The sequence below is a fragment of the Tenrec ecaudatus genome, chromosome 8, assembly GCF_050624435.1.
Source record: "Tenrec ecaudatus isolate mTenEca1 chromosome 8, mTenEca1.hap1, whole genome shotgun sequence".
Taxonomy (NCBI): Eukaryota; Metazoa; Chordata; class Mammalia; order Afrosoricida; family Tenrecidae; genus Tenrec; species Tenrec ecaudatus.
This window is the reverse complement of record NC_134537.1, coordinates 145,637,238-145,663,451: the sequence shown is the minus strand read 5'-3', so window position 1 is coordinate 145,663,451 and position 26,214 is coordinate 145,637,238. Positions and strand designations below refer to the sequence as shown.

The 26,214-nt window shown below is 42.2% G+C and overlaps 1 protein-coding gene, 1 non-coding gene and 1 pseudogene across 7 annotated transcripts in view; 1 reads left to right on the top strand and 2 right to left on the bottom strand.

The window, feature by feature from the left end:
* ITSN2 (intersectin 2) overlaps positions 1–26,214 on the bottom strand; it is a 173,583-nt gene that overhangs the window by 96,981 nt on the left and 50,388 nt on the right. The gene's annotated exons all lie outside the window — the stretch shown is intronic.
* On the bottom strand, positions 6,169–6,959 carry LOC142454529 (putative ribosome biogenesis protein RLP24 pseudogene; annotated as a pseudogene).
* Positions 19,805–19,934, top strand: LOC142455904 (small nucleolar RNA SNORA17). Its single transcript, XR_012786015.1, has one exon. It is a non-coding gene; the product is annotated as a small nucleolar RNA SNORA17 (small nucleolar RNA).

Here is a 26,214-nt window from a genome sequence, read left to right as displayed (position 1 = left end):
GAATACTAAATGATGGGACCAACCCACAGCTTGGAGTCACTAAGGGTAGCATTAATGAAATGGTGCAGAAAAGAAGTCAAGCCGATTTGGCCCCAGTTACTGTTGAATGGTGTAGTCATGGGAAAATTGGCCAGAAGTGAAGATAGTCTAGAAAGATGAGACTTCAGGGAGACAATTCTGAGCCTCTCTCGCTGTGACCTTTTGTTCTGAATAAAAGCACTGCTACAGTTGCGAGGGTGTTTCTACAGAAAACATAGAGGTTCTTAAAGTGGAGCTCCCGCAGCTATGGCACAAGGATGAGCGCACGGCACCTGCTAGGCCCACCTCCATGCTAGGCCCACCTCCATGCTAGGCCCACCTCCATGCTAGGCCCACCTCCATGCTAGGCCCACCTCCATGCTAGGCCCATCTCCATGCTAGGCCCATCTCCATGCTAGGCCCACCTCCATGCTAGGCCCATCTCCATGCTAGGCCCATCTCCATGCTAGGCCCACCTCCATGCTAGGCCCACCTCCATGCTAGGCCCATCTCCATGCTGCCGCCACGGGGCTCAGGAGACGAGGGAAACCAATGCAATGAGATGCACTGACAAATAAGAGCCTTTGTCTCCAAAGCAAGTTGAATCAGTAGACTCAGTGCCTTCCCAGCTCTTCCCCTTTAGTACTGATGCTGCTTGGGATTCTTTCTGACCTTCTTGAATCTAGTTAATGTTTTCGTTATTTTTGGAATAATGTCAGGCATAATTTCTTCAAAGATTTCTTCTGCCCATTCTTTTTCTCTTGTATTCTGTTGGGACTGTTAATTATACATTTATTACATGATATTCTCTCTCAATTCTAAGGCACTTGCAATTATTTTAAAATCTGCCTGATGCACCACTATTTAGAACATTGCTTGAGTTTATTTATTTTGCTTTATTCCATGTCTCATAATTTTTTAATGCCAAATATCATGTAGACCAGTAAATATTGCAGTAAAGTCAACACACCTCTTCTTGACAGGTCATTGGTGCTGGGTGTCAAGTCAGTTGGGGTTGGGTTTGATAGCTGATGCTATATTATGGATCCGTTCAATGGTTTGATCTTGGCTGCGAACTGAAGAGTCGGTGGTTCAAACCACCAGCTGCTCTACAGATTTACAGTCTTGGGAACCCTATGAGGGCAGCCCTATCATATTCTAAAGGGTTGCTTAGAGTTGGTGTTGGCTCAAAGGGAGTGAGTTTGGGGTTTGGTGCTTTAAATTCCTCTAGGTGTGGGCAATTGTTGCCCTGTGCTAATGCTGGGGGCTAGAGTTGTTCACAGCTTCCTTCAGCTTCTCTCTCTACCTATACCACACAGGCTTTCTCCATGCTCTTGCATTTCCTGCAGTACTAGATTGGAGTAGGCCTGGCTCTTATGAAGGGCAGGGGCGGTCTCTGCTGTTCTGATGCATAATTCAAGTCTTGGCCCTGTGCTGTGTACCTGCGCTCTGGGAGGGGGGGGTGTTCTCTATATTCCTGCCCTTTCTCTCAATGAAATTCAAACTCTTCCTTGTATCTGTGGTTGGTCTTAGAAGGACTTTCCTGCTTTTCCCTGTAGCAGGAGACTTATGCTTATACTGATATAGAATCTTGGGCCCCTTCTTTCAGTGAGTAGGAAGGAGTCCCTTACACTTAAGCACTTAACTAACTGGAAGGTTGGCAGTTTGAATCCACCGAAAGGTACCTTGAAGGAAAGGTCTGGTGACATACTTCTGAAAGCCACTGCAAATCCTATGGAGCACTGCTCTATTCTGAAATACACGAGTTCAACTCAATGGCCATTGGTTTGTTTGGGTTTTCTTCAGTGGGGGTGGTTTTTCTTCTACCATTATTCCAGAAAAAGTGTGTCTCTTGCCTCTGTAGCCTTGGACCAATAGTATTTGCTGACTTCAGGCTGTTACTTAGTAAGAGAAAAAGGATCCAGGAAGTGCATAGCATGTTGAGTCTGTCCTCTACAAATGCCTGCTCTGTCTCCTGCACGGTGCCCAATCTTTCTAGTGAACACTCAGCTGGTGCCCACAGAAGGATTCGGAGGTATATAAACAACAAAGTCTATGGTGCTCAGTAATTCCAGACGGACACACAAGCCCTCACTTGGCTTTTGGTAGTTCATTAAAGTTTTAGCTGATTTCTTCCATTCATGCTTGACCACAGGTGGGACGGTCATGCATTCTGTCTCTCCCTGGACACGCTGGTCCTTCCTTGGAATTAAGGTTACTTCAGGGTTTTCAACTCAGCGTTGCTAAAATGAAAGTTATGTTCTTTGCAGCTTCCTAAATCTTTTTTTTAATCTCTAAAATGATGATTTATTTAGAATAGAATGTTGATGAGGGCAATCCATGTACAAATGTGCTTTACACAATTGATGTATATATGGATTGTGATAAGAGTTGTATGAGCCCCTAATAAAATGATTAAAAAGAAAGGAAAAAAGAATAGAATGTCAATACAACAATGATTTTTCTATCAACACTAAATTTTATTTGGCCATAGCTTTCTTGGATAGAAAATATTTAAATATGTTCATATTTGAGAATGGATTGCTATAATAAGTATTGCCAAAATAAAATGTATCTCTTGATTATAGGTTCATTTTTAAACGAATGGTTTTTGGGTTAAAATAAAAATTTTATTAAGGGCTCTTATAGCTAGCTTTTTCCGTCTTAAGTGAAGGTAGAAATTTCTTTTTTTCCTTAAAGTACAGAATTAGGTGAGGGGGCTGACATTAATCCTGACTACGTGGACAATTGCCCCTCCCCCCAGAAGAATTTATTTCAGAGAACAGCACTGAAGCTGCAGCTCAGGGAGAGGGACATGTCTGATCAGAGCACATGGGAGCAAATGAAGGGGGAGGAAGAGACAGTGGCCCACCAGACCTTGACGACAAGAGTCCTGCTTAAAGCTGCCAATCCACAGAGAAGACCATATGGCCGGCCCCACTACAAGAGGCGACATCACTCACTAACCCATAGTCCTACAGGGGGCAATACTGGAGACACAGTGTAGGAATTCGGCCCTATCTGATTCCACCACACCGAGGCAAAACACTAAGGGCGTGCAACAGAACAGCAAGGAGAACAAAGCAACGAAGTCCCCAGGGAATACCAAAAATAGAATTTGGGGACAGGGCTTGGCACTCCATCAGACTCGACCAGAAAACACTCCTAAAAGCCAACAAACAGTCCTTGAACTAACTACAAGCTTTTCTTTTTTGTCGTTGTGGGTTTTTGTTTTATTTTTGTCATTGGCTTTTTGTTGTTTTGCTTTCTTTTGTTGCTTGGTTTTGCTCTGTCTTGTTTTTGTGCATGTTATTATCTCCACAGGCCTGTCAAACTAGATAGGATGGATGAACAATCTGGAGGAGAAAACAACAGGACCAACAGTTCTGCTGGGACATGGAAGAGGGGGAGGTGGGGGAAAAAGAAGTGGTGTTAACAAACCCAGGAACAATGGAACAAGTGATCCAAATCGGTGGTGAGGAGGGTGTAGGAGGTCTGGAAGGGCGTGATCAAAGTCAATGTAACCAAGAGGAATTACTGTAACCCAAATGAAGGCTGAGCGTGGGCCAAGAGGAAAGTAAAAGGAAATAAGAGGAAAGAGCTAGGAGGCAAAGGGCATTTATAGAATGAAATGAAAGCATGTACATATGTAAATGCATTTATATATGAGGATGGGGAAATAGATCTATGTGCATATATTTATAGCTTTAGTATTAAGGTAAGCAAATGGATATTGGGCCTCCACTCAAGTACTACCTCAATGCAAGAACACTTTGTTCTATTAAACTGGCATTCCATGACGCTCACCTTCCTGACCCAATCAATGAAGACAAATGGGTACATAAGCAAATGTGAAGAAAGCTGATGGAGCCCAGCTATCAAAAGATATAGCGTGAAGGGTCTTAAAGACTTGAAGGTAAACAAGTGGCAATCTAGCTCAGAAGCAACAAAGCCCATATGGAAGAAGCACAACAGACTGTGTGATCATGAGGTGTCGAAGGGATCAGGTATCAGGCATCAAAGAACAAAAAATCGTATCATTGTGAATGAGGGGGCGTGTGGAGTAAGGACCCAAAGCCCAGCTGTAGGCAACTGGACAGCCCCTTGCAGAAGGGTCGCAGGGAGGAGACGAGCCGTTTAGGGCAGTGCAGCAACGAAGAAAAATACAACTTTCCTTTAGTTCCTAAAAGCTCACCCCCCTAACCCCCATCATGATGCCAATTCTACCTTACAAATCTGGCTAGACCAGAGGATGTACACTGGTACAGATAGGAACTGGAAACACAGGGAATCCAGGATAGATGATCCCTTCAGGACCAGCTATGAGGGTGGCGATGCCAGAAAGGTTGAGGGAGGGTGAGGCAGAGAGGGGGATTACAATTACAATTACAGAGATCTAGATATAACCTCCTCCCTGGGGATGGACAACAGAAAAGTGGGTGAAAGGAGACAGCGGACAATGCAAGATATGACAAAATAACAATTTATAAATTATCAAAGGTTCATGAGGGAGGAGGGAGTGGGGAGGTAGGGGCAAAATGGGGAGCGGATGCCAGGGGCTCAGGTGGAGAGGAAATGTTTTGAGAATGATGAGGGCAATGGATGTACAAATGTGCTTTACACAACTGATGTATGTATGGATTGTGATAACAGTTGTATGCACCCCTAACAAAATGATTTAAAAAGAAAAAGAAAAAAAGTCCATGTCTTTTTTCCTTTTCATTGGCTGCACACCTCCATGATACGATCGCCGAAGACAAACGGGTACATAAGCAAATGTGGAGAAGAAAGCTGATGGTGCCCAGCTATCAAAAGAGATAGCGTCTGGAGTCTTAAAGGCTTGAAGGTGAACAAGAGGCCATCTAGCTCAGAAGCAAAAAAGCCCACATGGAAGAAGCACACCAGCTTGTGCGATCACGAGGTGCCAAAGGGACCAGGTAGAAGGCATCATGCAAATATATATATATACACACACACACACACCATAGTGAATGAAGGGGGAAGTGGAGACCCAAAGCCCATTTGTCGGCCACTGGAGATCCCCTCACAGAGGGGTTTAGAAGAGGAGATGGGTCAGTCAGGGTGCGATGTAGTACCGATGAAGAACACAGCTTTCCCCCAGATCCTGGATGCTTCCTCCCCCCAGCTACCATGATCCGAATTCTACCTTGCAGGACTGGATAGGGCAGAGGTTGTACACTGGTGCATATGGGAGCTGGAGGCACAGGGAATCCAGGGTGGATGATACCTTCAGGACTAGGGGTGTGAGGGGCAATACTGGGAGAGTAGAGGGTGAGTGGTTTGGAAAGGGGGAACCAATTACAAGGATCCACATGTGACCTCCTCCCTGGGAGACGGACGGCAGAGAAGTGGGGCAAGGGAGACTCCGGATAGGGCAAGATATGACAAAATCAAGGGCACATGAGGGAGTGGGGAGAGGGGAGGGAGGGGGAAAAAAAAGAGGACCTGATGCAAAGGGCTTAAGTGGAGAGCAAATGCTTTGAGAATGATTGGGGCAGGGAATGTATGGATGTGCTTTATACAATTGATGTATGTATATGTATGGATTGTGTTAAGAGTTGTATGAGTCCCTAATAAAATGTAAAAAAAGAAAAGAGGGGAAAAAAATGATTAGGGAAAAGACTGTACAGATGTGCTTTATACAATTGATGTATGTATATATATGAACTGTGGTAAGAGTTGTATGAGCCCCTAATAAATTGTTAAAAAAAAAAGATATGACAAAATAACAATCTATAAATTATCAAGGGCTCATGGGGGAGGGGGGAGGGGGGAGGGAGGGGGGAAAAAAAGGACCTGATGCAAAGGGCTTAAATGATTAGGGCAAAGAATGTACGGATGGGCTTTACACAATTAATGTATGTACATGTATGGATTGTGATAAGAGTTGTATGAGCCCCTAATAAAATGTAAAAAAATTAAGTCTGTATTTGAGACATCAAAAAAAGTTAAAATATATATATATATATTTTTTTTTAAGGCCAATTTTCATTTATTATTAATTCCTTCTTGAGTCCCCATCCTTTCTATAACCTTACAAAAACGAGTATTTCACTGCAAAGAACAACTTTATTGTACGTGTCGTTAGCCATGAGTGTTTGTCCTCACCGGAAAGCTGCTGGGCCATCACACAAACACAGACCGTTTCCATTCACATTCCACTCTCCACTAGCAAAAAGAAATGTCCTCGTTTACGTAAGTGAAGATTAAACACGATGATGCAACTGAACATCTATGACTGGATGATTTCTAGACAGCAATGTGTTAGATGTATTTTTAATCACCTTTTATCTGAGGGGCTGTATATAAAACAAAGCAATCACTGAGAAGTTCCAGGTCTTCAAAGTTTTAAATGCACAGGTAGATAGCGAGAGTTCCAGGCAACAAGATGTTTACGAAGCATCTTCCATATCCACGTCCTCTTGTAATTTCTGCACCATTTTGTCCTCCAGCTGCTTTCCTTTGCCTGCCAGAGGTGCCCGGAGAAGATGGATGTTTTGCTTAACTTCTTTGATGTCCTGAACTTTCTGTAGCTCTTTATTTTTCTTTAACCTGTTCATTATGAATGTGGCCTGGCGCTTCTGCTTGATCTCTTCAACCTTCTTCATTGCATCAATGGTTTTACTCCATAGCTCTCACTGGTACTTGACAGGCTCGTTTCTACGCTTCTCAAATTCAAACGAGTTATCCACTGTAAGCTCTTTGCCAGCAGCTTTCCGGAAGGCCTTGGTCCACCTGACCTTGCGAGGATTTCGCTTCTTCTTAAAGTTTTTATGACACTTGGATTTACAAAATCGGAACACCTTGCAGTTGTTGCGCACGAACATCATGCCGTGGCCGGGGTAGATGGGCCCCGAACAGAAGTAACACTTCTCTATACGCATGTTGAACCCGCGTGGAAGCTACCCGGCCCGACGCGGCCCTTGAGAGCTAAATTTTATATTTTATAAATATTCTCCTTGTAAATAAAAATATTCAAACCGAAAAGTATAAATTAGAAACTAAATATCCTCCATAATTTTACCATTATAATATTTTAGTATATATGTATGGGTTACATACATATATAAAGAAAAAGACCAGGATATTTCCATAAAGGAAAAAATAATTATATTACTTATAATGATATCTTCTAAACATATTTCTACTTGCACAACTATAGACCCAGGTCAAGTGTTTTTCAATGTGTCATCTGGGGACTACTCAGGCCGTTGCGAGCCTGGCAGAGATCAAAAGCACTTTCATGAGAACACTAAGACGTTATTTGATTGAGTGTCCCGTGTTGTTCTCCAGAGGCTGTGTGATGTGGTTCTAAATGAGAACGAACCTTATATGAAGGCATACAGTAAAGAGATTTGCAAAAATGTAAGACAATGCCACTCTTCTCGATTTACTTTTGTTTTGGAAATTATAATTATTTTTTGTACAACACATAATTTATGACAATATTAGTGAGTTTGTCTAAATGAATTAATAAGTATTAACTATTTTTAGTTATAGTTCCTAATGTAATAAAAACTAACAGATAAAACCAACTTAGAAAATTTCTTTGATAGTCTCAATATTTGCACAGGTTTATTCCAAACAAAACATGTTTGAATAGTTTGCGAGCCCTGTTGAAGGCTCCATGTAAGCTCTCTCAGGAATACTTACTAAATAAAGTGCCTTCACTCACACACACACACACACACACACACACACACACACACACACACGTCCAATTAAAACAGTGGTTTCCAAGGGGATCAACTATTTCCAAAGAGGTAATCAACAAATTTACACACACACACACAGCGGAAGGTTATAGGAGTGTATATATTATGAAAAGTTTTATCACCATGTAACTGCTTATTCTTTGAGGGCAGCAGGGTTGTCCCAGGCAAATTTTACTGGGAAAGCTTACCCGGTCCGCCAGACAGTCCTGGTTCTGCTCCTTCAAGAATCTTTTTGTTCCCAAAGAACAGTTCAAAGAAACTTGAATTGAGACCCTTGAGACTGCCAAGACTGCTGTTTTGGCGTGGTGTACATCAAAGAGCACAGTCATTCCAGGAAGGATTGGAGAGGTGAGACACTGCTTTCAGAGGCGTATAGAACTCAATGGAGGATAGGTTGAGAAATAAAAAACCTTCACATTTTTATATTTTTGTTTAATAAGTATTTCTATGATTTTATAGCAATACTTTTTACTTGTAACTAACTTGTTATAACTATTTGTAGGTTATTTTATAAATCATTTTATTGGGGCTCATACAACTCTTATCACAATCCATACATACATCAATTGCGTAAAGCACCCTTATACATTCGTTGCCATCATCATTCTCAAAATTCGCCTTCCACTTGGGTTCCTAGAATCAGCTCATTTTCTTTTTTTCCCTCCCTCACGAACTCTTAATAACTTATAAATTATTACTCTATCCTATCTTACACTGCCCAGGGTCTCCCCTCGCCCACTTTCCTGTTGCCCATCCCCCAGAGAGGTGGTTATATGTAGATCCCCAAGATCGGTTCCGCCTTTCTACACCCTCTTCCCTCCTCATGTCGCCACTCTCAAAGCTGGTCCTGAGGGGTTCATCTGTCCTAGATTCCCTGTGTTTCCAGATCCCTACTGTACTGCTGTGCATCCTCTGGTCTAACCAGGTCAGCAAGGTAGAATTGGGATCATGATAATGGGGGGGAGGAAGCGTTCAAGAACTAGAGGAAGGTTTTGAGCGTCATTGTTGCTACACTGAACCCTGAGTGACTCATGTCCTCCCCACTACCCCTCTGCAAAAGATGTCTAGCTATCTACAGATGGGCATTGGGTCCCCATCGTGTACTCCCCTCATTCACAGTGATATCATTTTTTACCCGCCTTTTTGTTTGAAACCTGGTCCCCTCGGCCCTTCATGATCACACATGTTGGTGTGCTGCTTCCATGTGGGCTTTGTTGCTTCTGGGCTAGATGGCCACTTGTTTAATTTCAAGCCTTTAAGTCCCCAGATGCTGTATCTCTCTAGCCAGGCACCATCAGCCTTCTTCACCACACTTACTTATTATGCTCACATTCGTCTTCAGCGTTTACGTGGGGAAGGTGATCAAACATTGATGGTTTTTGTTCTTTGGTGTCTGCTACCTGATCCCTTCAACACCTTGTGTTCACTTAGGCTTGTGTGCTTCTTCTCTGTGGGCTTTGTTGCTTCCAAGCTAGATGTCTGCTTGTTTACCTTCAAGCCTTTAGGACTCCAGACGCTATATATTTTTGATAGCCGGGCCTATTTGTAGTTCTAACGTTCACCACTATTGTTCTATATCATACTTTCCCCTGGTGGTATAGTCGTTACAAGTGGGGCTGCTAAGTGCAAGTTTAGCAGTTCAAAACCACCAGCCACTCCTTAGAAAGATGGGGCTTTCTGCTCCCACAAAGAGGTGCAGTCTCAGAAACAGAGGCAGTTCTACCCTGTCCCAAAGGGTCCCTATGAGTCAGCATCAACTTGAGGGCTGTGAGCTTTGGGTTTGAGTTTAGTGCTAATTAGGTTAATTATTTTTCAGATGGCCAAATAATGTCTTTAGAGTAACTTTTTCAGGAAAGATTAATGAGAGGTAAATGTCCTGAGCCTTTTTTTGTATATGAGAATATTTACAATCCTTAGATCTCACCTGGGCAGGACATTTCAGTCTGACTTGTTCCTCCAGGGCCTGTAACAGGCTTGGCACATTAGTACTTGTTGGTTGAATACATAAACGAATGGAATCTTAATTACATATATAATTCCTTTCCTTCAGGACTTTGATGTATTGAAGGGCTATCTTTTGGCATTTGGTTTTAATAAAAAAGTTTAAAGATAAACTAGTTAAAAATTAAATAAATAAAAAATTAAATTTCCCCCACCTCGCCTGGATTTTTCGAAAATTTTTACTTTTTTGTGTTTGTTATCCTTGTCATTTTCCCTGGAATATATCTACCTGGGTTTCTCCACTAACTTTTCCTGGTACACGGTGATCCTACTTCAGTTGAAGACTTAAAACTTGCTTAAAGGGAATTTCACTTGATTATTACATCTACTTCTGTACCTGAATTCTTCACATAACTAGTTGGTACAACTATTCTCCAAAGCTTATTTCTCTTGTCATCATCTTCCTTCATCTCTCTACTCTTTCTTGAGCGTGATAAGCCTTGTTCAAACCCAAATGACAGACCCCTTTGCCCTGTCTTTTCTGGTGTGTGTGTGTGTGTGTGTGTGTGTGTGGTGTTTGTCCCTGTGTGTGTGTGCGCGCGCGCACGTGTGTTAGCCCAGAGTCAGCTCAAGCATTTCCCACTTCCTCTATCTGATGTACCATCAGCAACATATTTCCCTTTTCACTCAGCATTATTTGCTGCCAGAAAGTTTGGGGATGAATTCTGTTGAGAACTGCATGGTGTGCATAGTGCACTGGTGAAGTCATAGAAATCCTTTGATTTGCCCTCAGACTCATGTTCTAGATTTCAAGCCCCTTTACTCTAGAGTGCTGCCCCCGCCCTGCAAAGGTATATTTACATAACAGGCACACTCCTGAGAAGCCCATGTTGAATGCAATATAATCTGCTTCATAATTTCTAGAAACTTCTCACAACTTTTGACACTTTCAGGCCTTTCCTAGTTTCTAAAACAACCTCGTCTTGATAAAATGTTTTATTTCATCATTGAAAGGAAGAAACCATGAGTTGAAAACATCTCGACAGAGTGTACTGCAGGAGGAGCAGTGACTAAGAAAACGAAGGGTCTGCAAATGCCATTCTACAAGACAGTTACGGAGCTAAAAGAGAAGGCACCGAAACAGTCACAGACTAAAGAAGGTGTGACAGCAACTTCAAAAATGTTTGAGTAGTTGTTAGGCTATGAAGTGGTGAACTGATATCTTTGCAAGAATTAGAAAGCACAGCATCAAGTTCAAAATATTATTTACACTTTCTAAGAAAGTACTATTTTGTGAACAGAGGAATTAAGGGAGAGAATCATCTACAAAATTTGGAAAGATCTGTGGCTCTTGCAAACCATGAGAAGAAAAAAGTTATTATTTTGTGACCTTTTCCGCCTGCTTTGAAAAAGGTGGCCCTGTGGGTAAACAAGCGGCCATCTAGTTCAGAAGCAACAAAGCCCACATGAAAGAAGCACACCAGCCTGTGTGACCACGAGGTGCCAAAGGGATGTTATCGGGCATCAAAGAACAAAAAATCATATCACTGTGTGCTCACCTTCCCGATACAGTTGTTGAAAGCAAATGGGCATAAGCAAATATGGTGAAGAAAGCTGATGGTGCCCAGTTATCAAAAGATATAGCACCTGGGGTCTTACAGGCTTGAAGGTAAACAATCAGCCATCTAGCTCAGAAGCAACAAAGCCCACATGGAAGAAACACACCAGCCTGTGTGATTACGAGGTATTGAAGGGATCAGGTATCAGGCATCAAAGAACAAAAAATCATTTCATTGTGAATGAGGACGAGTGAGGAGTGGAGACCCAAAGCCCATCTGTAGGCAATTGGACATCCCCTTACAGAAGGGTCACAGGGAGGAGACAAGCCAGTCAAGGTGCAGTGTAGCAACGATGAAACATGCAACTTTCTTCTAGTTTCTAAATGCTTCCTCCATCCCCACTATCATGATCCCAACTCTATCTTATAAATCTGTCTAGACCAGGATGTACCCAGATACAGATAGGAACTGGAAACACAAGGAATCCAGGACAGATGATCCCTTCAGGGCCAGTGGTGAGAGTGGCGATACCAGGAGGGTGGAGGGAGAGTGGGTTGGAAAGAAGTAACCAATTACAAGGATCTACATGTGACCTCCTCCCTGGGGGACGGACAACAGAAAAGTGAGTGAAGGGAGATGTCGGACAGTGCAAGATATGACAAAATAATAATTTATAAATTCTCAAGGGTTCATGAGTGAAGAAAAGTGGGGAGGGAGGGGGGAAATAAGGAGCTGATGCCAGGGGCTTAAGTGGAGAGCAAATGTTTTGAGAATGAATGTACAAATGTGCTTTATACAATTGATGTATGTATGGATAGTGATAAGAATTATATGAACCCCTAATAAAAAGATTTTTTAAAAAAAGAGCTGTATGAGCCCCCGATAAAATGATTACCAAAAAAAAAGAAAATGTGGCCCTGTGATAGTCACATATTGTGTCAAGGACCCACCCCTGGCTAGGGGCGGAGTTCAACCTGTCAATCTAGTGGTTGCTTGATGACACCTCCTTGGGAGTAGTGTGGCCTTTGTATAAGAGAAGACTGAACACCGCCAATATCTCTCTGCCAATTCACCTTCCTTCCTTCCTTCTCACTGGGATTTTGTCTCCAAGGGTAGTCCCATGTGGGCCATCTGATCCAGAGAGCTGTCAGGGGCCTGCCACAGTTTCAGCCAGCCTTGCATGCAAATGCATCTGCACTAACTGGCCTGTGATCTTCTTGCGTCTCGTTTCCCCTTCAGTCCCTGGACGGTAGCTATGTGAGTCTGAAGAGGGCCTGGCTGGCATTGGGCCCATGGGCTGCAGTTGAACTGGGGTAGGGCACCTTCTTGATGTAAACTTGCTTCTTGAAATAAAGTTCTTTTTCATACACAGATGAGGTCAACTGGTTTGTTTCTCTAGAAAACCCAGCCGAATGCATACCTACCCTCTCAGCTTCCCATGATTCTCAAGTACATCTTAATCCTCTTCCTTTGAGTTAAACAGAAGCAGTGAGGTGTTTGCTTCCACTCTATGAGTAACTGGTTTTGGGATTTAATCCTCCTCACCCTCTATTTCTTTACCTACGAGTTACTGTAAGACTAGTGCTTGTGAAGGTGCTTTCAAAGGTGTAAGTTAAGTTGCAGGGAATACTTGACTTACACAGAGGTTTGCAACAAGTAGCTGTATTTCGTAATCACCTGCGAAGCTTTCACAAGGAACGTGAGATCCTGGCCCAACCCAGACCGATTAAATCAGAAACTGTGGGGGATGATGCACAGGCTTCAAAATGTTCTAAAAGCTCTCTAGGTGATTCTAATATGCAGCCAGGGTTGAAAGCCACTTTCCTGCATCTTGCCTCCTGTCATTTCCCAGAGTGTTCGACTCCAATCCCATCCTCACTCAGAGTAGCAAGCAAGCAAACAGTGCGGGCTGTTGTTATTCTGTGGTCTCTTCTGTGTAATCCACTGCCGGCCGGCCGGCCAGTTCTGACTCACAGCGACACTGCAGGGTAGAGGAGAACAAGGCTGGAGGGTTTCCAGAGTCATACATCTTTACAGAAGCAGACTGACACACAGAGCGGCTAATAGGTTCAAACAACCAAAGCAAACACTTAACCACTGCACCACCAGGGCTCTTTGAAGGGTGGTACACAGATTCTTCAACTCTGCCCTGCTCAAAGATGAGTGCCTCTCAAGTCCAAGGTTCTTCTTCTCACAGCTCTTTCCTACAGCTCTCTCTCTCAGCTCGAGGCTAATTCTCCCAGAAAAAAAGGCTGTCACACATATCTTAAACTCATAACATTAGCAGTAGGAAGACACCTACCACTCCTCACTGATCAACATGATTAGGCTTCAAAGTGCAAACTTTTTTTTTAAACGTTTTGAAAGTGCAAACTTTTATGAGAAAATCTGCCTTATGGGAAAATATAGGATGACGACATCACCTGACCCCTCACCTGCCAAATCACACAGTACCACTTCCTCCCCCACTGACAGCCCCTCCCCTGAGATCCCCCAGCTCTTCCTGGGCAGCCCGCCCCTCTCTACACCCACCCCCCATGAACTTCTGCTGAGATCATAATAGCCAGACCCCACCTCTGCCCTTGACCTTAAACTGCACTTGTCAATGGTCACTCAGCTACTGACCTTACTCCTCCAGGTAGCCTATGCAACCTTCACCTGTGCCTACCAGGAAGGGGCACTAAAGAACTATAAAGACTACAGAGGTAATTATATAACAAATTTATAGGTGTGGGGGAAAGGAGAGTATGCTACTGTTGGAAGCTTATTTTCCATTTAATAAGAAAACAAAATGAAACAATATAAAAGCCAAGGAGTTTTAAAAGTGCTGGTAATATAGTCTATCTCCAGGAAGGAAATCCTTAAGATCTCTACAGGCATTACCCCCTGCCCCATCCCACTTTCTCACCCTGGGACACTGAGCCTATCTCCCTCCCACATCAAACATTATCTCCTCAAGGTCCATGGCAGATGTCGAGTTCTCCTGGCAGCTGTCCCTGACACTTTCTGGTCGAATAAACTGTTGCCACCTTTTGGTCCTGAAGAGATTTCATGCTACTACAGAGCAGTTAGAAAGGTGCTATGATTGGTTTCTGCCCATTTGTCCCACCAGACTCGGAGCCCCTGGAAGGGGCTGTATGGTATTTACCTTTCTATCTCCAGAACTCCTGAGTGCCCAGCACAGATATAATACTTAATGGCTGACTTAAAAATGATTACAAGACAACTGATGTATGGTTTGTTATAAGAGCTGTAAGAGCCCCCAGTAAAAGGATCTTTTTTAAAAAAGATTAATAACTGTGTGAATGAACAAAAGGGAAGAGATGAAAGAGAGTTGGGGAAACAAATGCATTTACAAATCTCTTGTCTCTCACTTACAAAGCTTTCTGGGGAGGTCTTTTATGGCTCTACACATCTAGCATACTAATAGACATCTATACTTCTCACTACCTTTCCCATGTACTCAACGTCTACCAATAAAAAACTAGACATTTTTAGGTATGTAAACACAAATGTTCCCTCTGAGGCATAAAAATATGCTTTACAATGTTGCTTCCAGGAAAAAGGAGATGCCCACTATAATGTTAAACACTAGGGTGGGTTTAACACAGTGTTCTCTGCCCAGTATGATTAGAGTTTCAAAAATCTAAAATATCCTCTTTAGTAAATGGTTCAAGATTACTGCTAAAAGAAAAACAGATGTACGATAGAAATAAGAACCTAAAGTAGCTGAACCTACACACTTCCTAAATAAAGATACCACAGACATAGTGAAACAAAAAGCACTCTCCTTAGTTTATCCGTTCATTATAAATGTGGAGAAAGCCGTCAGGTTTCCTGTGATGAGGAGGAAAGACAGTGTGGCTACGGGATTGATGCTACCATCTGACTGTAGAAAAATGACCACGGTGATAAAAATGGTGACGACTAAGAATGACAATGATGTTAGTGGCTTATATTTATTAGGGCCTTAGTATAATGTTGGGACTTCACATGTAACTTACTGATGCCCAGCACTGCCCTGTAAATCTGGAACTATTACTGTCCCTATTTTATAGATAAGTAAACCAAGACCCATGATGATAACAGGGTCACAGCACTAAGGACGGCAGAGCTGAGGCTAGAAGCCAGGTAGGTATAGCCAGGTCCTAGAGCCTGCATGCTGAACTCTAGCTTCAGGACTGCTATAAAGTGTGATATGGAAATGTACACACTAAAACAGCACACAATGTCATTTTTCATCTACTAGATAAGCAAAATAACATTTATTGACACATCACCACGTGCCAGGTATTTTCCTTAAAAGTATTGTTTCCATTACATTCCACAAGAACCCTGAGGCAATCATTACTATCACTGTTTTCCAGAGGAGGAAACTGATACAGAGAGATGAGACTTGTACCCCAAGAAAATGCTTTGGGTAAAGGTTGAAAGTAATATTGAAACACACTGCAGGCTCACCTAAAAGTCTCAAACACTAATTGACAAGAAATAGACCTGTCAATTGATTTTCAACAAAGATGTTAAGAAAATCCAATGTGGAAAAGGATTTTTTTCAACAAGTGGTGTTTGTCATCTATTTAAAGAAAACAGAGCTTCAAGTTTTACTTTGCACCATATACAAAAATTAAATCTAAACGAATCACAAAACTAAATCTACGAGATAAACTACAAAACTTACTGAAGGAAATCTATATAACCAGATTTAAACATATTTTTAAAATACAAAAACCATAAATCACTAAAAATGTTGATAAATCAGTTTTTTAAAGTTACAACTTATGCTCCATTAAAGACACTGTTTTAGAAAAAGGGAAAGACAAATTACAAATTTAGATGAAAATGTTTGCAAAACACCTGACAGAAGATGTAACATCTAGCCAATCTAAGGAACAATTCAAGTAACAAGAACATGGACCGTGGCTCTCACCCAAAGACAGACACACTGAAAATACAGAGTTGCCAACTAAGCATGGTAAAGAGTTCGAGACCATCACCAGGAAAAAAAATGACAAAATCTCCAAGAGGTATCACTACACACATGATACAGTCTGAAATGAGAACAACCGGCTTGTTGCCAAGGATGCTAGGGTCGCTGGCAAGGATGCTAACCTCCCATGCTAAACCTCACTGGTGGAAAAGCAAAATAACACAAGCCACTCTGGAAATCAGTTTGGCAGCTTTGTATAAAGTTAAATGTATATTTACCAGATAACAGAGCAATAGCCAAAGAGAAATTAAACTATATTTCCACAAAAAATCTGCCAGCAGATTTAGTCATGAACACCAAAACCTGGAAGCAACCCAACTGTTCTCCGAGGGTGAATGATTAAACTGGTATACATTTAAACCACGAGCTACTACTAAGCAATAAAAAAGAGCAACATGTGACAACATGAATGAATCACAGAAGAACTTTGCCGTGTGAAAGACGCCCAACACACAAGGTGACAGAGTATGTATTCCATTTACACAACAGTTTGGGGAATATTACAAAAACAGAAATTACAGAAGCAGAAATTATTGGCTGCCAGGGGTTAAATGTGGATAAAGGTGCATAAGGGAAAGGGGATGGAAATGGTGTTTATCTCGATTTACATGTTTGCATATATTTGTCAAAATCCATCCAAATATATGCATAAAAGGGTGAATTATATCCCAAAAGATCTGGCTTTAAAACTTTTGTTGTTGTTAAGTGTCATCTAGTTGGTTCCGACCCAGAGCGACTATCCACAACAGAATGAAACACCACCCAGTCCCGGACTGTCCTCACAACTGTTGCTATGTCTGAGCTCATGGCTGCAGTCCTCTATCAGTCTATACTAATGCCAATGTCTATTAATAGCTTGAATGTGGAATGTAAAACTACAAATCTAGGAAACTTGGAAATGAACAGTAGGAAATGGAACGCAGAAAGATTGCTATCCTAGGCACTAGTGAGCTCAAATGGTAAAACTGGGATTGGCCATCTTGACCGATAGTCAAATGGTTTAGTGTACTGCGAAATGACCAATTCAAAAGGAATGGTGTTGCATTCACCCAAAACAAAACTACCAAGTGTTAAAACATGCCTGACACATGAAAGGTGCTCAACAAATCAGTTTCCCAATCTAATCCCAGGGACTAAAGAAAAGTGAGAGAACAATCCATCAGGTTCCTCCCTCTGCTGAAAATGAGGCCTACAGACTAAGTCTGCAGAGTGGTTCAGAAGGCTTGAGCAGCCTGCCCTAACAAGAATGTCCATCCCCAGGCAGCCATGGACCCACTCTGGCTGCATACTGCTATCCTGAGACTCCACAGTTCACCTACTTTATTCGTTCTTATATGCTCCTTATCGCTTAAACTAAAGATCCTTCCATACTCCCTAGCTACCTGTCTTTGCAGATAGCCAAGGATAATGTTTACTGATTAGTTCCTAAGACTTTAAAGCGACCAGCACACCTTCAAATTCATTCATTCAACAAACATTTATGGGATGATGATCCATGCTGGGCACTAAACCCCAAACAGAAACAAACACTAAACTGACTGCCATCCAGTCGATTCTGGCTCATAGTGCCCACTAGGCTGCAGTAGATCTATCTCCTTTGAGATTCCAAAGCCATAAATCTTTATGGGAGAAAAAAGCGTCACACTTTTCTCTTCTGCAGTATGGCTGGTGGGTTCAAACTGCTGACCTTGAAGTTATCGGCCCAATGTATAACCCATTATGCCAGCAGGACTCCTTGTGCTACGTACTAGGGTTATAAAAATGAATAAATGGAATTATTTAAAGGCGCTCTGAGACTAATACTTAAAAGGCTCCACCAGGCAAGAGAATATGACACAATAACAGTGACTAAATATTATAATTGATATTATTTATAGAGTAACAATGTTCTAAAACATTATGATGCCATGAACTATTTTTAAGTTCACATAGCCTGCAAATTTGAGCATATTAAAAAAGGGACTATATTAAAATGTAAACTAATTGCACCCAAAATTTTCCAGAATGAAAAAATTAAGCAGAAATACAGGAACTGGAAAGAGAATTCAAAAGCTAATTTTAAAATAGTGGATCAGATTCTATTCTAAAACAAGTTGGCTTGCTTTCTTAGAATATATCACTAACAACACCTTTTAAAAAGGGAATCATTTAATTTGAATTTCAAGTAAAATATCTCCAAACCTATATTTTTAAGATTTCTAGGAAAACAGAAATTTTTGTGATTAATATTCATTGTATTAATATTAATAAAAGCAGGCTCTTTACATTGTCTGATAGTCATATTTTAAGATAATAAAAATTCTATCCAATTCCTCCAACTCATGACTTAAGCTGAAAATGGTATTTTCATCATAAGGATTTCTGCTAACTAAGATTGCTCTCCTTTCCTCACTGACTGGGTCTGTCAAACAGGTGCTATGAGAATGACAAGTGCACAATGACAGAGCGTCCCGGGCGCCAGACCCCAAATATGAGGTTGTGTCACCCTGTTTTTATACACAAAGAAATAAGCTTCCTCAGCAGCTTTCAAGTCAACTCTGAAAGAACATTATTCAAAATACCATCCCTCACTTAGATATTATAAAGATTAAATGATGTCAGAAATCATCTGCATTGGTAAATTTGCCCAATTCAAAATAATAGCCAACTGACACATGAAAACAAGTCATAATTTCACTACGAGTGCGAGTGTGAGAAGTTAGAAGAAGTCATGTGGTCTGCTCACTTACTTCTCATCTATCTTAACTTCTGCTTGTATATGATACTCGTAACCACATTGAAATGCCTGTTGGTACCCAGCACGCCAAATCATTTTGTCATTCGACGCCTTTGCGCATCCTCTTCCCCTTTACCTCGAGTCATATCCTATCATTCTCTACAACTCGGCTTAAGACAGTAGCTGAGATCTAAGCCAGGCCGAAGCCGCCGCTCCTCCTAGCATTCTTAATACCGTTTCTTGGTGGTCCATACTTTCCTATGCATCTCTAAGTTATTCACTACACTTGACACACTGTATCTAGTCATATCTCTTTCCCTACTAGGCTTAGAGCAATTGAGAGCAAGGGTTGCCATAATCATCTTTGTACCTATCCATACTTATGTCTTCCCTACCTGAGAGTAGGGTACACAGAAGACTCAAGACATATTCACTGAATGACTGAACAACGAATTAATGAAAAGACAAAGAGAAAGGAAAGAGATGGAGAAGACAATCCACAAAGCTTAGAGAGATCAGAGGATAGTGTGGTCTGAGGAGGAAAAGCAGCATCAAACTATTGAAAGGGTTAGTTATACTGCACGACAGCTACGCTTACAGTAATGGAAGCATCCCTTTGCTGTAGAGATAGGCATTTGAACATAACCACTTTTGCAGGTAGTGACTGGTGATAAATGCAGTGTGATGTCAACTGCACACAGTAGACAATATAGTTTTCATTACTGTTTGTTGTCCCAGTGCGCATTTAAAGCTCTAAAACCCAACTGGAATGTTGGTGCAGCTACAAGGACAATTCACAGGATCAGCTTTGTAACATCTGACTCTAGATATAAAAACATCGACTGCTGCCCCTAGAGGCGCTGCAGCGTGGCCACCCTACCAAAGCTGTGTCATTAGAGGGCAGGGAGAAAAGGGGCTATGTCTAGGCTCTGGGGTCTGACGTGAACCACCTGGCTGACGGCTAGACCCATAGTCCTATTGCACCTGCATAACCTGGACCACCTGGGGAACCTGAAGGGTGCAGGGGGGGAGGGTTCCCCACTAAGTCATTTTGCAAAGTGACAGATCCTGGCAGTTGGATGACAGTGCATGCTCTCAGGTACAGCATGCACGTCGGCTGGTTAACTTAATGAATGAAGGCAGGTGATGTCCTGCTCGTGGGCACTGGCCAGTCGCCGACTGACCACCACCAATCTGCCAAGACTCAGCCACAGACCGCAGTACGGACTCTAGGAGCCCCCACTCCATGCCAGTAGCGCATCCCACTGTGACAGGCACAGAAACTGCAGGGGGAGGGGCACGGGCATGTACAATAGCCTTGGTGGAACACAAGCAGAGTTCGCAGGTGTGGACCAAAGATGTCTGTCCCCACACGGCTGCCAGCTGAGGGGGCTGTTGGGAGGATGGTGGGGTCTGGCAGAAGCTCAGTGGAGAAGGAACCTTTGGAAAGAATAAAATGGACTGAAGGTGGTATGTGGAAAAATAAATTTAAAAAAACATTGACTGAAGTTACGACTATGAGACCAAAAATGAACCACATTTTTTCTTTTTGTTTCTGAATTTACTTTTTAAAATAATAATATTTTGCATCAAGAAAACATTCTTGTTTTTTCAAAAGGTATTTTGCACCTTAAAAAAATCTGTACATAAAAATGCCATATTTTCTTTGCGAAGTTAAAGCTCCTGAAACACTGACAGTAGCAAAGAAGTGCTTATTTTGGGATTTATGTTAGTGATTATGTAATCTGATATGTTAGGATTAGGGATGCAGCCTGTGGATATAATATGGTGGAAATCTAGTAGGTCCTAACTAGGTTAACTATGTCACACAACAATTCTCTGAACTAACTAGTCAGAGGCCACTGAAACATACACATTATTCTTTAATGACTATGACAGACTTGTTAGCTGAGGATAACACGTTACCAAAAATCATACACACTCATATACACAGAGTAAGTCTACTTAAAACAAAACAAACCCAAAATTTCATAAATAGTTCATAAGTCAATGTTGCTCCCAACTACCTTGCTTCCCACTACAACTTTATAACTGTGGGGCCAAGAATAAATGTTTTGGTTGTTATAAAAACACAGTACTCCCAATAAAACGATGAAAAGAAAACACACAGTACATTACTGTATCTGATTACATAAGTGCAATTGGCAACAATTTCTTTTTAGAATAACAAAAAATATTTTACTGAAATGTAAGATTTACGTAAGTTTACAGCCATACACAATGGTCACAAGCTTTTTCTTGACGGAAGGAGTCTACACTTGACAGCAAAGTCACCATGTTATTATTGAGGACTGTGATGTTTGTTTAATGTCCCCATTTTGGTTCGATCAAGCTTGTCCACCTGCAGCATGTAAAGAAAGTTCGACTTGGCTAGTGGGTCTATACTAATGAACAACTGGTTAGCTCACTGGTTCTCAACCTTCCTCATGTCATGACCCTTTAATACAGTTCTTCATGGGGTGGTGACCCCCCAACCATAGAATTATTTCTGTTGCTAATTCATAACTGTCATTTTGCTACTGTGATGAATTGGACGACCCCTGTGAAAGGGTCCTTCGACCCGCAAAGGAGTTCCAACCCACAGGTGGAGAGCCGCTGGGTTAGCTGTTTTTAACCAACGCAATTAGAGCACCAGAAGAGGGGCAAAGGAGCCCATAATGTATGACGAGCTCCCTACCTCAAACTTTAAACAAACACACCCACACGCCTGCAGCCGGCCCTGACAGTGCCCTTCCCTCTGTGCTTTATACTGGGACCATGAGGGGGGAGAAAAGAACAAAAGCAGAGGGACCACGGATTTTAAACATGTCAGGCTTCCAGGTGATATTTCTAACCTGTGCTCATCTTTACAACAGTGAATCAGGACAAGGCAGATTTGCAAATGTGCATGTAATAGCCAAACGGCTGAAGGTGTCTGGGCTTTTATTCTCCAGTGTTTCAAAGACTTTCCATTCAGTGCAAACAAAAAAAGGAAGAAGTCTGGGCAGAACAGAAGTGAAGCCCACTTGATCAGATCAATGTATACATGCTTCGTGGCTTACAGTCTAGCTGTTTCTATGGCTTGGGCTTCGTTGGTCTTCCACTGCGCACCAACATCATTTCTTAATGGAGCATCTGGATTGGGAGCACTTAACAAAGCCTGGATCTGTAGCAGAACTGTGTGGATCTGCAGTGCTGCGAGCCACTTATCTTTCAAAATATCTAAGTATATTCATCCCAACTTGTGAACATTAGGGTGATGCATTTTGGCCATGAAATATACTTTAAGAACTGCCATTAGGTATTCTTCTGGAAGGAAGAGTTCAAGTTTAAAAGTCCTTCCCCTCAAGGGGGAATCCTGGGGGCCAGTAATGACCACATGAAAACAGCAGACATTATGCTCATCTGGTTCTGCTTTAATGCCAGGAAGTGGTTCTGTCAGCAAAAACTGGGTTTCCTTAATAATCCTGCGGGACAGCCCACAGGCAGGCATCTTGTCAGATCCCTAGTTCAGCCTCTGGTCTCATCTCCGGCTCTCTAGCAGCAAGTTCTTAACGACACAGTTGAAAACATGAAAGGGTTCTAAAATCCTAAAAAGCTGGTAACATTCTAAAAATAAAATGCCGTTTTATTCACTGAAAGTCACTGGTTCCTCCTGCTCTCTCCTTCCTCTTTTATTCCTCAGTTAAGTTGGAGCCACTGCTCCGGGCTGCAGAACTTCACACTCACTTACCGGCTGCCAGCAGCTCCAGGAATCTCAGTTACTCTACAGTAATAACCAGCAGCATGTATCTGAAGTAACCTCTTGATTGTCACTGGATTACTCTATTACCATGCCATCTTCATTATCTGATTAAACATTTGAAAACTAGAAAGTACATCTGTCATGAGTCAAAGAAAACTTTGATAAGAAATATTCTGATGATTTAGGAGACACCACAAGTAAAGTCACAGGTGCTAAAAATAGATGCACTGATAATCCCCCCCCCATTAAGAAGATGAGAAGTAGAAAAAAAAAGATGAGAAGAATCAGAGAGAAAAGACTATTCAAAAGAACGTTCTGAGATGATGTAAATGTGTTATATATGCACTGTCCAATATGGCATCCATTAACATATGTGACTATTAAACAGATGAAATATGTCTAGTGTAACCAGGAACTAAATTATTGATCCAGTCGATCTTACTAATGCTAATTTAAATACTACATGTAAGTGTTGGCTGCTATACTGGGCAGTATAGTTCAGTGTGTCCCGGGGAGTGACAGATGATCCAGGGCGCTGCAAAAGCAGATACCTAAACTTTATCCTGGGTTATGGACTATAGTACCAAAGTTTTTAATTTCTGGAAGGTTGGGAGGTACATGTTGAGTAATTTTTTTTTGAAAAGGGAACAATAAGTCGAATAAATCTGAGAACCTATGGTGTACTTTTTTAAAAACCAAAGAATTTTTAAGTTTGTGGGTAGTTTTGCAATGATGATTAAGATTCAGATTCAGCAAAATTTGAGGAATATGCCAGAAACATTTAGAAAAGGAGCTTTTCCCTCCCCGCCCCCCCCCCCAGAAGAATTTATTTCAAAGGACAGCACTGAATCTGCAGCTCCGGAGAGGGACATATCTGATGGGAGCAAATGAAGGGGGAGGAGGAGAGAGTGTAGCACATCCTGGCCCACTAGGCCTTGTGGATGATGTTCCCGATTAGAGCAGCCAGTCCACAGAGAGGACCACATGGCTGGCCCCACTATGAGACATGACACCTGACCCATAGCCCTACAGGGGACAACACCAGAGACACAGAGTGGGAATTGCGCCCGATCTGATCCCACCACACTGAGGCAAAACACTAAGAGGGCCCAACAGAACAGCAAGGGAACAGAGCAGTGAGGTCCCCGGGGAATGCTGAAGGTGGGCTTTGGGGCCAGGGCGTGGTGTCCCAACAGACTGGACTGGAAAATACTTCTAAAGGCCAACTAACAGTCCTTGAACTAACTAAAAGCTTTTCTTCCTTGCTGTGTTTTGTTGTCATTGGGTTGTTGTTTTGTTGTATATTGTTGCTTGGTTTTGCTCTGTCTTGTTTTTGTGCATGTTATTATCTCTGCAGGTCTGTCTAAATAAGATAGGCTGGATGAACAATCTGGAGGAGAAAACAATGGCACTGACAGTTCTAGGGGGACATAGGAGAGGGGGAGGTGGGAGGAAAGGTCGTGGTATCAACAAACCCAGGGACAAGGGAAGAACATGTGATCCAAATCAGTGGTGAGGAGGGTGTAGGAGGGCTGGTAGGGTGTGATCAAGGGTAATGTAACCAAGAGGAATTACTGAAACCTAAATGAAGACTGAGCATGATAGTGGAACAAGAGGAAAGTCAAAGGAAATAGAGGACAGAGCTAGGAGGCAAAGGGCATTTATATAGGTCTAAATAAAGGCATGTATATATGTAAATATATTTATATATGACGGGAAATAGATTTATGTGCATATATTTATAGGTTTAGTATTAAGGTAGCAGAAGGACATTGGGCCTCCACTCAAGTACTCCCTCAATGCAAGAATACTTTGTTCTACTAAATTGGCATTCTGTGATGCTCACCTTCCCAACACAACCGCTGAAGCCAAAGAGGGTGAATAAGCAAATGTGGTGAAGAAAGCTGATGGTGCCCGGCTAACAAAAGATATAGCGTCTGGGGTCTTAAAAGCTTGAAGGTAAACAAGCAGTCATCTAGCTCAGAAGCAACAAAGCCCACATGGAAGAAGCACACCAGCCTGTATGATCACGCGGTGCCTAAGGGATCAGGTATCAGGCATTATTAGAACAAAAAATCATATCATAGTGAATGAGCGGGGGAGTGCTGAGTGGAGACACAAAGACCATTTTAGGCCACTGGATATCCACTTACAGAAGGGTCTCGGGGAGGGGACGAGCCAGTCAGGATGCGATCTAACAACGATGAAACATACAACTTTCCTCTAGTTTCTAAATGCTTCCTCCTCCCGCACTATCATGATCCCAATTCTACTTTGCAAGTCTGGCTAGACCAGAGGATGCACACTGGTACAGACAGGAAGCCAGAAACACAGGGAATCCAGGGCGGATGATCCCTTCAGGACCAGTTGTATGAGTGGCGATACTGGAGGGTGGAGGGAGGGTGGGTTGGAAAGGGGGAACCGATTACAAGGATCTACATGTTACCTCCTCCCTGGGGGACAGACAACAGAAAAGTGGGTGAAGAGAAATGTTGGACAGGGCTAGAAATAACAAAATAATAATTTATAAATTATCAAGGGTTCGTGAGGGAGGCGGGAGCAGAGGGAGGGGAAAAATAAAGAGCTGATGCCAAGGGCTTAGGTGAAGAGCAAATGCTTTGAGAATGATGAGGGCAATGAATGTACACATGTGCTTGACACAATTGATGTATGTATGGATTGTGATGAGAGCTGCATGAGCCCCTCATAAAACGATTAAAAAAAGAAAGAACAAAAAGAAAAGCAGTTTTTGTCTAAGGCAGTGGTTCTCAACCTTCCTAATGCAGCGACCCTTTAATGCAGTTCCTCATTTTATGATGAGCCCCACCAACCATAAAATTACTTTCGTTGCTACTCCTTAACTATAATTTTGCTACTGTTATGAATCAGGCATACTGTTATAAACGACCCTGTGAAAGAGTTGTTCCACCCCCCAGAGTGGTCGTGACCCACAGGTTGAGAACTGCTGGTCTAAGGCATTTTCAGAGAAGTTCCAGTAGCACTGGGCATCAAAAACTTTAATGTAAAAAGAAACAAAACAGCACCCCCCCACTATCATAACCCCAGTGAAATCTCCACTCTCACTGCGGACTAGACCAGAGCATGTGCACAGGTACAGATAAGACATGAGAGCTCACGACACACGGAATCCAGGAACAGGAGTGGGAATAGCAATACCAGAAAGGTAGGGGGAAGGTGAGGAAAGGAGGGAAAGAAGGGGGATATGATTGTAATAATCGACACATTACCGCACACATACCCTCCAGAGGGAGGAACAACAGAAACCAGGGGGGAAGGGAGAGAGCAGTCAGTGTAAGATATGAAAATATTAATAATTGATCAAAGGGTCATGGGAAGGGGGGGAAGGAGTTGATACCAGGAGCTCAATAGAAAGTAAATGTCAAGAAAAGAATGATGCAACATATGTACAAATATGCCTGGTATAATTGATGTATGGACTGTCAGAGTTGTAATAGCCCCCAATAAAATGATCTTTTAATTAGATAAAT